General features: G+C 33.0%; 1 long non-coding RNA gene across 1 annotated transcript in view; it reads right to left on the reverse strand.

Annotated features, from left to right (window-relative positions):
• Positions 1-7,057: 7,057 nt before the first annotated feature.
• The window catches only part of LOC145249369 (uncharacterized), a 203,482-nt gene continuing 197,298 nt past the window's right edge, over positions 7,058-13,241 (reverse strand). Inside the window, exon 2 of the long non-coding RNA XR_013863517.1 lies at positions 7,058-7,324. This is a non-coding gene — a long non-coding RNA (uncharacterized LOC145249369). The remainder of the gene's footprint in view (positions 7,325-13,241) is intronic.

Consider the following 13,241-nt stretch of genomic DNA (forward strand, 5'->3'; position numbering starts at 1 on the left):
ATAAAGTGAACGTGTCTCTGTATGTTTGTGTGTGTACATTTTTCAACACAATAACTCTGTCAATTTTTAGTCTACAGACTCGAAATTTGATATACAAGGTACTGAGATTTGGGGAAATCTTTGTAATTCATTTTCCGCCAGACATTTGGCTGTTAAGGGTTCAAAATTCATCGATTTGACCTTTGAGAACTCTACCAAACTCCTCCGAAAATTGTGGGTCTAAACACTTGAAATGTTAGATATAGGTTCCTTAGACATGGATCGAACTTAATAACTTGATAGGAGCCCAAAACAATAAATGTTAAGGGGTCATAATAGGGGTCAACGTTAAAAAAAATTGACTTTTTTTTTGCTCAACATACACCTCAAAACACCCGGGCAACGCCGGGCTGAAATGCTAGTATATATATATATATATATATATATATATATATATATATATATATATATATATGTAAAAGTGTATGTGTCTCTGTGTGTGTCTCTGTGTGTGTATGTGCGTGCGTATACGTTTCCATACGTAATAACTATGTAAATTTTAGTGTACTGACTCGAAATTTGATATATAGGGTACTGAGATTTGGGAAAAATTTCGTGATCGGTTTTTGTATAGGGGTCAGAAAGGCATCAAAGTTAAACAAAAATTGACCGTTTTTTTTTTTTTGCTCAACATACACCCCCAAATACCCGGGCAACCCCGGGATGAAATGCTAGTATATATATATATATATATATATATATATATATATATATATATATATATATATATATATATATATATATTAATTTTTGGCGTTACATATATATATATATTTATATATATATATATATATATATATATATATATATATATATATATATATATATATAATCACAAAGCTGTGTCAGCTTCTTTGCTCATTGAAGAACACGCAAAGCATAAGTAGACAGCAGGACCAATAAAGGTTGACAGCTGACGATCCGTGTTTTTTTTTTTTCATGGTCGACAACACAACATCTAAACACACTTCATTGCCATAAAAAGACCCCTGTATTCGTTCCCTGTCACAAGCGACATGTCCGATCCGTGTCAGAGGAGCGTTATCACATGAAAGACAGTGACAGGAAACTGCCAAGTCACAGCACAGGGCCTGTTCGGTTGTTAAGACCATGGATAAATAACCCTGGGGCCACAAACCCTGCAGTGGATTGTGTTCTGACGGCCTTTAGAATGTATATGACGAACGGATGAATACGGGGGAGGGGAGTAAATTGTCGGGGCTTCATGCCACGAGGCATAAGATCCGGTTTGGGTAAGGGTGACGTAATCAGTCGGGTGTAGTTGTCTTCGATTTGGACGCTTAGCAAAACAATTTTTAGCAACAATCGCAAGTACACATAAAGAAGCCGTAGAAATCAGATGGAAGGAGGAGGCTGGAAGGAATGGTTATACCTCTGAATACGTTGGTGTCAGGCGCAGGAAGGTAGGTGAGAAAATGGAAAAGGTATTTTGGTCACTGGTCAAAAAGATTAACTGTGTATGAAATAACGGATCTTGCATGTCAATAAAATTCGAATGAATATATTAGGCAGTCAGTGAAACAATTCCCACTTTTCTTGTCAACACACACACATACACACAAACAACCACACACACACACACACACACACACACACATATATATATATATATATATATATGAATACGCGCATACAGAAATCCACACATCTACGTTTATGAAAAACATATATAGCTGCACATAAATATATGCACACATATATAATACACACACGCACACACACACACAAACACACACACACACGCACACACACATATATATATAGGAAGATAGATCAATAATGGTAATAGTAATCTCGATTTAATAATGCAATCGCTATTTTCATGCCAAGTGCTCGTCTGAGTTCCAATCTAGGTTTCTCGCCACCCGATTTTCACAACAAACACTCATGTATCTAAAGCCACTACGAACAATTTCCCTCCTTCTCTATCTGTTTCTGCATCTAAACGCAGATTCTATGAATAATGTTTCTTTCCTAAAACTGCCCACCTCTGAAATTCTGTTCGGCTGACCTACTTTCTGGCTGACTACAGTATGGCTGCGTTCAAGTCCAATGTAAAAACATTCCTGTTGAGCTGTCCCCTTAATCAAATTATAACCAATTTCAACAACATTGCAATGCTGTTGTCCCGGTGACCATTCTGTGGTAACTTCTTTAGATAAAAATATTTTTCAGCTCTGTGGCCAGTTTTATGCATTTGCTCCGCTTCTCTGACTACTTGATGTTCACGTTGGGTTCTATTTTAATGGCGAAATCTACGATCTGGCAAGACTTTTTCTTCTTGTAAACTATTATACCATCTGGTCTTCTTGCTTGGATGGGTTTAAGGATTTTGTTATTTGCGCTTTCAAATACTGCTAGCGGTTTGTGCTAGTACTATTTATCTGGGTGTCCAAGATGCAGTTGCTTGCATAATTTCTAGTGTACTGCCTTCCCCACTTGATTGAGTCAATTCTTGAATTATTTTTTGGGCCAGTTTGCTGCATTTCCTCATTATTGTGGTTTATCTTTCCGTCTCTTTGTACACAGGGTCTGTATTTGTTGCTTAATTATGTTTTGTCGAGCCTTACTTTGATGCAGAAGTTGTAATGCCCGTATGTGTTAGTGAATTTATTATTATTATTATTATTAGTAGTAGTAGTAGTAGTTGTAGTAGTAGTAGTAGTAGTACCGTTATTGTTACTGTTTGTATTGTTTTTATTATTCATATTTAGAGCTCCAGTAATGCATACACTATTTTTGTTAACCTGCAGGAATTCATGCAGAAATCGCATTTATTATTATAGAGACAATATTTTATTGACTATTATATTGTACCTAATATATAGTACTGATTTCAGACTTGACTTGAGTTTAATCAGCTATGATTGAAATAAAATATTTGCCCCTCTCTCAGCCGCATTACTTACTGTTTAACCTATCGACAGTCAGAAAACAAAGATTTAAAACTTAACCACTTCAATCTATGAATTAATATGCGCATACGCAAAACTAATAGAAATATGCCAGCAAGTTGAAATGAATATTTTGTATTTCAACTTGTCGACATATTTCGGTATGCGTTATTCAACTATCTGAACAAATTCAAATTTTACTCTTTATAAACCATCCTTGGTGTATGATTACTATTTCCTGTTAATTTCAGCGTTATGTGACCAGTAGTTTAAGAGTTGTCACGTATTTCCCCTAACAGCTCCATCTACCAACACCTTGTATTACATGACACTCCCCAAAACGAATTTAGAACAAATTGGCAAAAAACACCGTCATTTTAGCCGTCACCCATTGTAACCTGTGCCTTTCGATCATTGAAGCCCTACTCATTAACATAAACAAACCGATTACTCGCCTTAAGACTATGCCAAATTTGTTTTTAAAAGCGAACAGAACGTTCGACCATTGGCCCACTAAATGGAAAAAAACCCGCATTACAAGAAAAACAAACAGAAATCATCCCATCTGTTCAATGGAACATGGATCCGATAAAAATACTTCCCAAATACACTTATATATATATATATATATATATATATGTATATATATATATATATATATATATATGTATATATATATATATATATATAGAGAGAGAGAGAGAGAGAGGGAGAGAGATATGAGAGTAAATAGTTAAAAAACATGTTAAAAACACTTTGAAAAAGAGTTAAAAATATATTTAATCTGAAAAGGAAACAATAATTCTATTTAATAATTTGTATTTCTTAGACCTTTATTATTTATTATCATTTCATAATTTTTATACTTTTCATCCAATATCCCTATTTATCTTTATTCCCCTTATTCTAACATCTGTTGATCCTCTAACTTATTCATAGAAAATTACTTTTTTATCCTATCCTTTATAATTAATCTCCCCACCTTTATTATTTTATTATAGAAATTATTCCTTATAATTTTTAATTCATTTAAATAGAAAATTATAATTCCGACACCCCCACTAAAATATTTGGATTTAACATAACTACCCTATTTCAAGTAAACCCCTTCCATAATTATAACCCATTAATATATATGATTACATAAATATCCTCTTTCAATCACTTACCCTATATTCTTCCTGTGAGTTTAGATACGCATATACACATACATTAAGCTAGTCATTGCATACGTGGTACACACTTATCTTCATTATATAATATAAACTATATTCCTCCAATATCACAGACATCAATTTAGTTCTCCCATTCCTTCCCAAACAGTCTAAATTGCAGAATTATTCCTATGCCTAATGTATCTATCGCCGGTGTAACGTAAAATATTCGCCTGTCAAAATTCTTTTTTTTATCTATAGCAGAACAATTATGTTTAAGATAGTTATGCCCAAATATCAGCTGACGTGATATTGTATACAAACACAGCGGTAATTTTGTTACAAGAACAAGTCGCCTCTTCTTGTAAGTGAGTAAATACGAGATAGGATAGCCGAGTATTCGAACCTGCGAAGCTAGGATGGAATTGAGAATTCCGATCATAAGTTAAAATAAATAATACAGAATGTTATTGAAAATGGAATGTAGAATTAACCATTGTTTAGTTCACATAAAATAGTTAGATATTTGTTGATTGAAAAAGGAATGTGATAATGCAATTGTTTTCTGTTAATGAAATAAAATTAAAATGAGGAATCTAGATCCGAACAATAGAAAATGTTAAACATATTTGTAAAGTGAGTTAGTAAAATTAGGTTAGGGAGAAATCGCTCGTTGTAAATATGTGAGGGCGATGCATGTTTGGGCATGTGAGGCATGTCAGGCCACGAGACCGATATGGACGTTGTTTGGTCATGCAATGACGTCTTGAGTTCTCAATATAGAGAGCTTTAGGTCAGTAAATCAGTCAGAGAGTAAGTGAGAGAGAGAGAGAGAGAGAGAGAGAGAGAGAAGTCAGGCCGGGACAGAGTCGGACAGACAGAGCTGACATCAAACCTTGGAAGCGATGGGGAGAAGAAAGAAATCATGTAGAGAATTCATTGATGTAAAGCCATTGACCGGTCGAATGGAATAAACGAACAACTTCATAATTTTGTATCTGCGTCTCCGTGTTATGTTATTCAACAGAGAGGTATTGTGAATTTGTATTATAGACTTGTGTTCCGCTGATCTGTATTTATAAGAATGTGTATAAACTCATCTAAGAATGTGTCTCTATCATTTAAGAATGTGCCTCCCCCTCAGTTATTATAAATAATGAATGGCCCTTCATTTTGATAAAAGACTGAAATCCTCATATCAAAAATGATCCTATCAATGTCTCTATCTATCTATCTCGGTCTATATATCATATCTCCTCTCATCCAAATTGTAATACATGTCGTCGGCACTGTATTAAAATATCCCTGTCTCCTTATTAAATATACCCATCTCTCACCAATATGATCACTCTATAATATAAACACTCTAATATGAACACTCACAACAAATATAAAATACGTCACTCATCTCTTACTAATAAGGACTACATAACAATTTGATATGCGGCATTATAATTATTATTTTATTATTGTTTTATTTATTTATTTTTGCGAATTAGTCCACACGGTAAATTATCCCTGTATATATGCAAGAAAAGATTGGTTCTATAATAATACATACGCAATCTTATGTGTAAGCGTATTGTACGACCAGTCATCTCCGTGCGGCCAGCTAGTATATATATATATATATATATATATATATATATATATATATATATATATATATATATATATATATATATATACTTGTATATTGTTATATAAACATGTTCACATCCTGCTACTACAAATAGCCACTTGTTTCAATCAAACAACAAGTATCATCGGGCAGCGACTTGACTATTCAAAAGTTCAAGTCAAGTCGCTGCCTGATGATATCTGTTGCTTGATTGAAGCAAGTGGCTATTTGTAGCAGCAGGATATGACCATGTTTATATAACAATATACAAGTATTATCAGCTCTTTTTATTGAGCACTATCTAACAACCTCGTTGAATTCATTAGTTCATTACTTTTGAATAAAAAACCCGAGTATATATATATATATATATATAAAATTTTAGTTTATTTCATACATATACATGCATATGCCTACTTACGTATATATATATATATATATATATATATATATATATATATATATGTGTGTGTGTGTGTGTGTCAGGTCATGTTATATGCTACTGGTACCATGTAACCCAGTACTACCTGCCTCATGGTCGGGTCCCCGGCAACTAAACTGATTCACCCGCCAGACTTGTTTGGTGAGGAGGGTGGCTGATCTCCCTGAAGGATTAAAAACAAGACCTTCCAAAGGGCGAATAAACCTTTTTCGGGGTTAACGGCCAACTAGCACCGTGTGTTTTTGTGTGTATGTATGTGTGTGTTGGGGTGGAGACCGAGAGAGAGAGGCTTAGCTATTGTACAAATCCGTGATGAAGGTAACCTTTCTAGGAGAAGCAAATCTCTGATTTTAAAAACCATAAAGCGGGAGACCAGTACCTTGCAGTAACCTGCAGTTTAAATTGTTGCTGGATATCTTGCTCTTGCTTGTTGCTCAATCTCAACATTTTGAACCGAGAAAGAGAGACTTAGCTGTCGTACAAAGCTAAGACTCTGTAACATCATCTGTGTATAGATACTCCTTCAGGCATTTGTCTCTTATAATGGTCCTGTGACGATGGAAGTCATTTTTGGGCTCGTGGACTTTAAGTGTCTAAGGGAATGGCACTCGTCTGACAAGACGTTGCAATCATCATATATAAATAAATTATATATATATATATATATATATATATATATAATTTAGGAATTTAAATTTTATGATGTGAAAAAGTTAAATTCTAAATATACAATTTCATTGTATGCAAAACAAAAAAATACAGCTTATTAAGTATATTTCCTTAACCCATGAGTTTTCGATGTTTATTTATCTCTTTGGAGGAAAAATATTAGCAAATGTTATTATTGGTTTGAAACTCATTTGTTAAAAATAATAAACAGAGAAAATTAAAAGATTTTCAAGTTTTTTATTAACTATTGTAGCTACATAGAGTAAAGGAAATTGGATATTGATGCGGAAAATAGGTTACTGGATTTCAAATCCAAAATGTATGCTAAATATTGTAATGGAAGTTCTTGGTATTCGGGAGGTTAAAAGATCCAACGCATATTATAATTCTTCCAAGGCACCATGTCACAATCCAATACAGACATATTTCCTTCGTTTCTTCCCTGGTTGGATGAGATATCCGACAAATATTTGATGATATCCATCTGGTAAAAAAAAAATTTATATATAAGTTATACAACTCAAGTTAGGGTTAAATTAATTTGTGAATAAAAAAAAAATATCACAGACAGAAAAATAAAAATATAATAAAATAAAATAAAAGCATCGTTTATCAATCCAAAGCAAAATAGTCATTCATTGTCTTACATAAACTATTACATTCAATCATTTTGTATATATATATATATATATATATATATATATATATATATATATATACAGTTATATATAGTTACATATATATATATGAAACTATATGTATATATATGTATATTCATATATCATATCATATATATTCTACATGTACGAGTATGTGTATGTATGTGTGCATATGTATGTACATGCGTGTATGTATGAATGTTTGAGTGTATGTGCATGTTGTCATGTGTGTTTGTTCTTGCGTATGTATGTTTGCGTGCATCTGTTTGTATGCATGCTTGTATGTGTACCTGTATATATTTATTTCGATATGTGTGTGGGGTGGAGAGGACTCCCAAAAGCCCTGTTACGGCAACTCCTCTGAGTGAAGCAAATCTCTGATTAAAAAAAAAATACATACAGCGGGAGACCAGTACCCGCATTAAGCTGGTATGCAATTTGATTTGTTGCTGGCTACCTTGCTCATGCTTGTTGCTGGATCTCAACATTTTGAACCGAGAGAGAGACTTAGCTGTCGTACAAAACTAAAACTCTGTAACATCATCTTTGTATGGATACTTCCTCAGGCATTTGTCTATAAAAATTGTCCGTGGCGATGGAAAAAATATCATGTGTTTAGCCCTGAAATGCTGGAAGCATGTAATAATTGATCTGCCATCATTCTATATATGCATATGTGTGTGTATAGGTATGTATGTTAATATATGTACTAGTGTATGTATGTGTATGTATACCTATTTGTATATGTATATATGTATGTATGTGTGTATATATTTTTATTTATTTATTTATTTATTTATTTATTGTGTATACATGTTTATGTGTGTTTGTATGTATATACCTATATATGTTTGTGTGTATGTATATGTATATGTATATATGCATATATATGTATGCGTATAGGTGCATATATATGTGTGGGTAGGTATATGCAGGTAACTTTGTGTGCATGTATGTATATGTGCATACATGTGTACGTATGCGTATGTGAATATGTATGTATATGTGTGTATGTATTTGTATATGATAGTATATATGTGTATGCATAGATATGTATGTGTGTGCATGTGTGTATGTATATGCTTGTATGTATGTGTTATTATGTATTGTGTATGTATGGATGTATGGATGTGTGCATGTGTGTATGTTTATGGGTATGTATGTGTGTGTATGTGTGTATATGTATATATATGTATGTATGCCAAGGACCGTCTTCAATGTCATGTCTGCTTGAGCGTGTGAATTCGCTGGCAGGACTAAAAAAAAATGTTATCTTCGGGCTCATGGACTTTCAGTGACTGAGGGAGTGACACTCGTCTGACAAGACGTTGCAATCATCATATATGTATATATATATATTTATATTTATATATGTACTAGCAAAAATACCCGTCGTTGACTGAGTTAAAAAACAGCCTACAGAAAATGGACTCTGATTTATGAAAGTATGATAGGTTATGAAAAGGAAGGGTTGTAAAGAGATAGCTTCGAATTTGGGGGTATCAAAACCAAAGCAAAATATGATGAAAGTAAAAATAATATAGATAAACCCCATAATTTATTATACCGTACCTTTTCACACTGAAACACTTATCACAATATTCTGTGGATCTATAATAAAAAAAAACCTTGTTAAACTTTGTGACATATTTCCATTCTATGGAGATCAGGCGCGAACGAACACCCCATAATTTTATTATACCATATTTTTTCAAACTGAAACATAATTATCAAAGTATACTTATGCAGATAGATATGAAAAGTCTTTATTAAAGTTTGCTGCCTATTTCCATTCTATGAAGGCCAGGCGTGAACGCAGAACCCACAATTTTATTATACCATCCCTATTTAAGTTAAAACATACTTATCAAAGTATTCTTATGTACATCTATATCAAAAACACTTGTAAACGTTTTTTTTTAATTTATAATGTTTTTATTTCCATACTTTGTAGACCAGGTGCGTACGCAGACCCCACAGTTTTAATGAATCATCATTATGCCAGATCAAACATACCCATTCCTGTGTCTCGATACATCTTCCATCATTATATGTGATCAGTTTTCTATAATAGTCAACCATATAGGAGCCTATTCGTGACCAGACACACCCACAGACGCTCAGCTTTATATATATATATATATATATATATATATATATATATATATATATATATATTGTCGTGTTCGTCCTTCAAAGTCGAAGATGACCATGACATCAGTCAGTAGAAGTATTGCTTTTGTACTTCTAGAGATAACTATTTAGGCCGACCGGGCATGAAAGGCTCTCTCACAAATTGGACAGTGGTGAGCAGGTCTTGTGGATACAGAGTTTGTTGCTCTGGTTTTGCGGGTTGCACGCTTCTGTAGGTTAACAAAAAGTCAACTTGTGCTTGACTTGGATTAAAGTGAAGGAGACTTGCACATGATCAGCCTTACTCTCTCTCTCTCTCTCTTCCTGATGCGCCGGGTCCCGTGGCAGGACTGTGTAAAGACGGCTGGGAACGAATCAGGAGGCAGGAGTTGTCGTAAGGAGACCGGTCTGTCTTCCTAGCGTCTTAAGAGCTCCACTCCGGATTATCTGTTGGGGTTTTCTCCCTTAGCCTTTGTCTTTCCACAAGACAGCCACAAGACAGTTGAACTATTTGACCCATAGCTGGGGGTTGGTTCATGAGTCACCAGGGCATATCCACACGACGGCGGGTCTGCATGTCACATATCTGGGACCAACCTCCTCCGATTCCTTGTAGTTTAGCCTAGGGTCGCAGGGTGCTCAGTTTTAATGTTTCGGTGCGTGGAACCGCTGCATAGGGATTGCAGATGGAGAGGCTGTATACTGGCAGAGAGAGACTAACGCATTCGGTTCCTTTTTCACATAAGCAGTGTTAGATGAGAGCAAGAGATGGTAAGCTCATCTACTACTACGACTACAACTACAACCTAGACGCATCACACCGCCATTTGAAACATATGTATTTATATATGCTTATACATATATATACATATATATATATATACACATATATACATATATAAATATATATATACATATATATACATATATAAATATATATATATATATATATCCATATATATACATATATATATATCCGTATATATATAAATATATCCATGTATATATATATGTATCCATATATATATATCCATATATATATATATATATATATATTTATATTTATATATATCCATATATATATCCATATATACATATATATATCCATATATATATTCATATATATATATATAAATATATCCATATATCACTATATATATATATATATATATATATATATATATAAATATATCCATATATCCGTATATATATAGATAAATATATCCATATATCCGTATATATATATTTATATATAAATATATCCATATATCCGTATATATATATATATATAAATATATCCATATATCCGTATATATATATATAAATATATCCATATATCCGTATATATATATATATAAATATATCCATATATCCGTATATATATATATATATACGTATCCATATATATATATATATATATATATACGTATCCATATATATATCCATATATATAGCCACATATATATCCATATAATTATCCATGTATATATCAATATATATATATATATATCCATATATATATATATCCATATATATATACATACATATATATACATACATATATTTACATACCTATATATAAACATTCATGTATATATACATACATATATATACATACATATATATACGTACATATATATACACGTATATATATGTATGTATATATATACATACATATATATGTATGTATATATATATACATATATATATATGTATATATACATATATATATATGTATATGTATATATATATATATATATATATATATATATATATATATATATATATATATATATATATGGGGGCATGAATGTGTTCTTTACCTTATTTTCACCTTCATCTGTAAACAAATTTTTATGTTCTTCAAATAAAAAAAAAGAATGTATTCTATTATTTATTGATAATTTTAACTATTAATATATTTGAAATCGATTTCATAAAAAATGCAAATTTTCTTTTGAATAAATAAATTGAATCTAGAAAATCGATCGACCCGATTTAAAAAAATGTACAACGCTCATTGACTTGCCTTAGTGTATTATTGTATTGATACATTTTTTATGACATATTTTTGATAATATTTTTTTTGCATTACATTCTTAATTCATTATTGCTTTTATGTAGATTTGCACTGTTTCGACTGGTGAATCAGTTTTTTTTTTTTTTTCTATTTTGTCTTTATCGAGATATGATTCCTTTTACGACGAATCGGCAAATGTTATGCAGCGCTTGATGCATGAGCTCATGGATAAATACCTTTCTTAACAGTCCAGCATTTTTTTCGGGATAACGATGTGTAGAGATGATTGACTGCGGTAATAATATAAACATAATTAACATATTTTTTCCATAGGCATGAGCATTTATCAAGGTCCACAGACCACTCGAGGATAAGAGTTAAGAGTGTACAGTAGTAGTAATGGAAATTCGGTAAATTTGTTAACAAGTGGAACGGCTCATCAAGAACTTGTTTACGTTGGACTTGAAGACAACCATATTGTAGTCAGCTGGGAAGCAGGAAAAAGAAAGACAATTCCACAGGCGTGCAGTTCTAAGAAAGAAACTTTGTTCATGGAATTTACGTTTAGGTTTAGGCACAGATACAGAGTGGGAGGAATTATTAATAATGATTTCAGCTAGACGAGTGTTTCTTGTGGAAGTTTGGCGAGGGGGTACCATAGGTTAAAGCTCAGTCGAACACTTTCCATGAAAATATCGATAAAGCAGAGACTAACTCACAACATCTCTTTTGTGAGATAGAGGTTGCAGCGAAGATAAAAGGACAAGTCCTTTCTAGCAGCTCCTGCCCAGATGTGGCAACAGTATTCCATCCTTGGACGTACCTGGCTCTTACATAGATAGAGAATTGCATCAGCAGTGAGATATCTACTGGATCGTTAGAAGGATCCCACCATTTTTCCAGCGGCCTTGGCAACAGATTTGATGTACGTATACCATTTCAGATCAGGAGTAAAGGTCAAGCCCAGAAGCTTGTCAAAACTTGAGGCCCCCCGAAGACGAGAGCCATTCATTTCGATTGATGCCATATGGGGACCAGAACGCTGATGATGTAAAGAGAGAGGCTTGGTTTTAGATGCATTAAAAGTAACCAGCCACTCCTTTCTCCATTGTACCACGTGCTCAAGATCAGAGGACAGAGAATCAGAGAGAACTTGGTTGTTTACTGTCTAAGATGTGCTACCATAGATGGTAGTGTCATCAGCATAAATGTCTATGAATGATGTAAGGATGTGATTTGGAAGATCATTAATGTAAAACAGGAAGAGAGTTGGGCCCAGGATGGACCCCTGAGGGACTCCAGCATTTATACTATAAGCTTCAGATTTGTGCACATCAACTACTACTCTTACGAACCTATCAGAGAAAAATGATTTAATAATTGAGAAGACATTTCAAGCTATACCATAGCTGGAGATCTTATGAAGTAAACCTATATGACATACTCTATCAAAGGCCTTTGATATGTCTAGAGGAATTGCCCTAGAAAGGTTGCCGCCGTCGAGAGATTCGCTAATCCTATGAGATATAACTGTAAGCACATCTACTGTAGATCTAGCAGAACGGAAACCATATTGTGTGTCACTAAGG

Source organism: Euprymna scolopes, chromosome 28, assembly GCF_053919585.1.
Source record: "Euprymna scolopes isolate OS-2025 chromosome 28, ASM5391958v1, whole genome shotgun sequence".
Lineage (NCBI taxonomy): Eukaryota > Metazoa > Mollusca > Cephalopoda > Sepiida > Sepiolidae > Euprymna > Euprymna scolopes.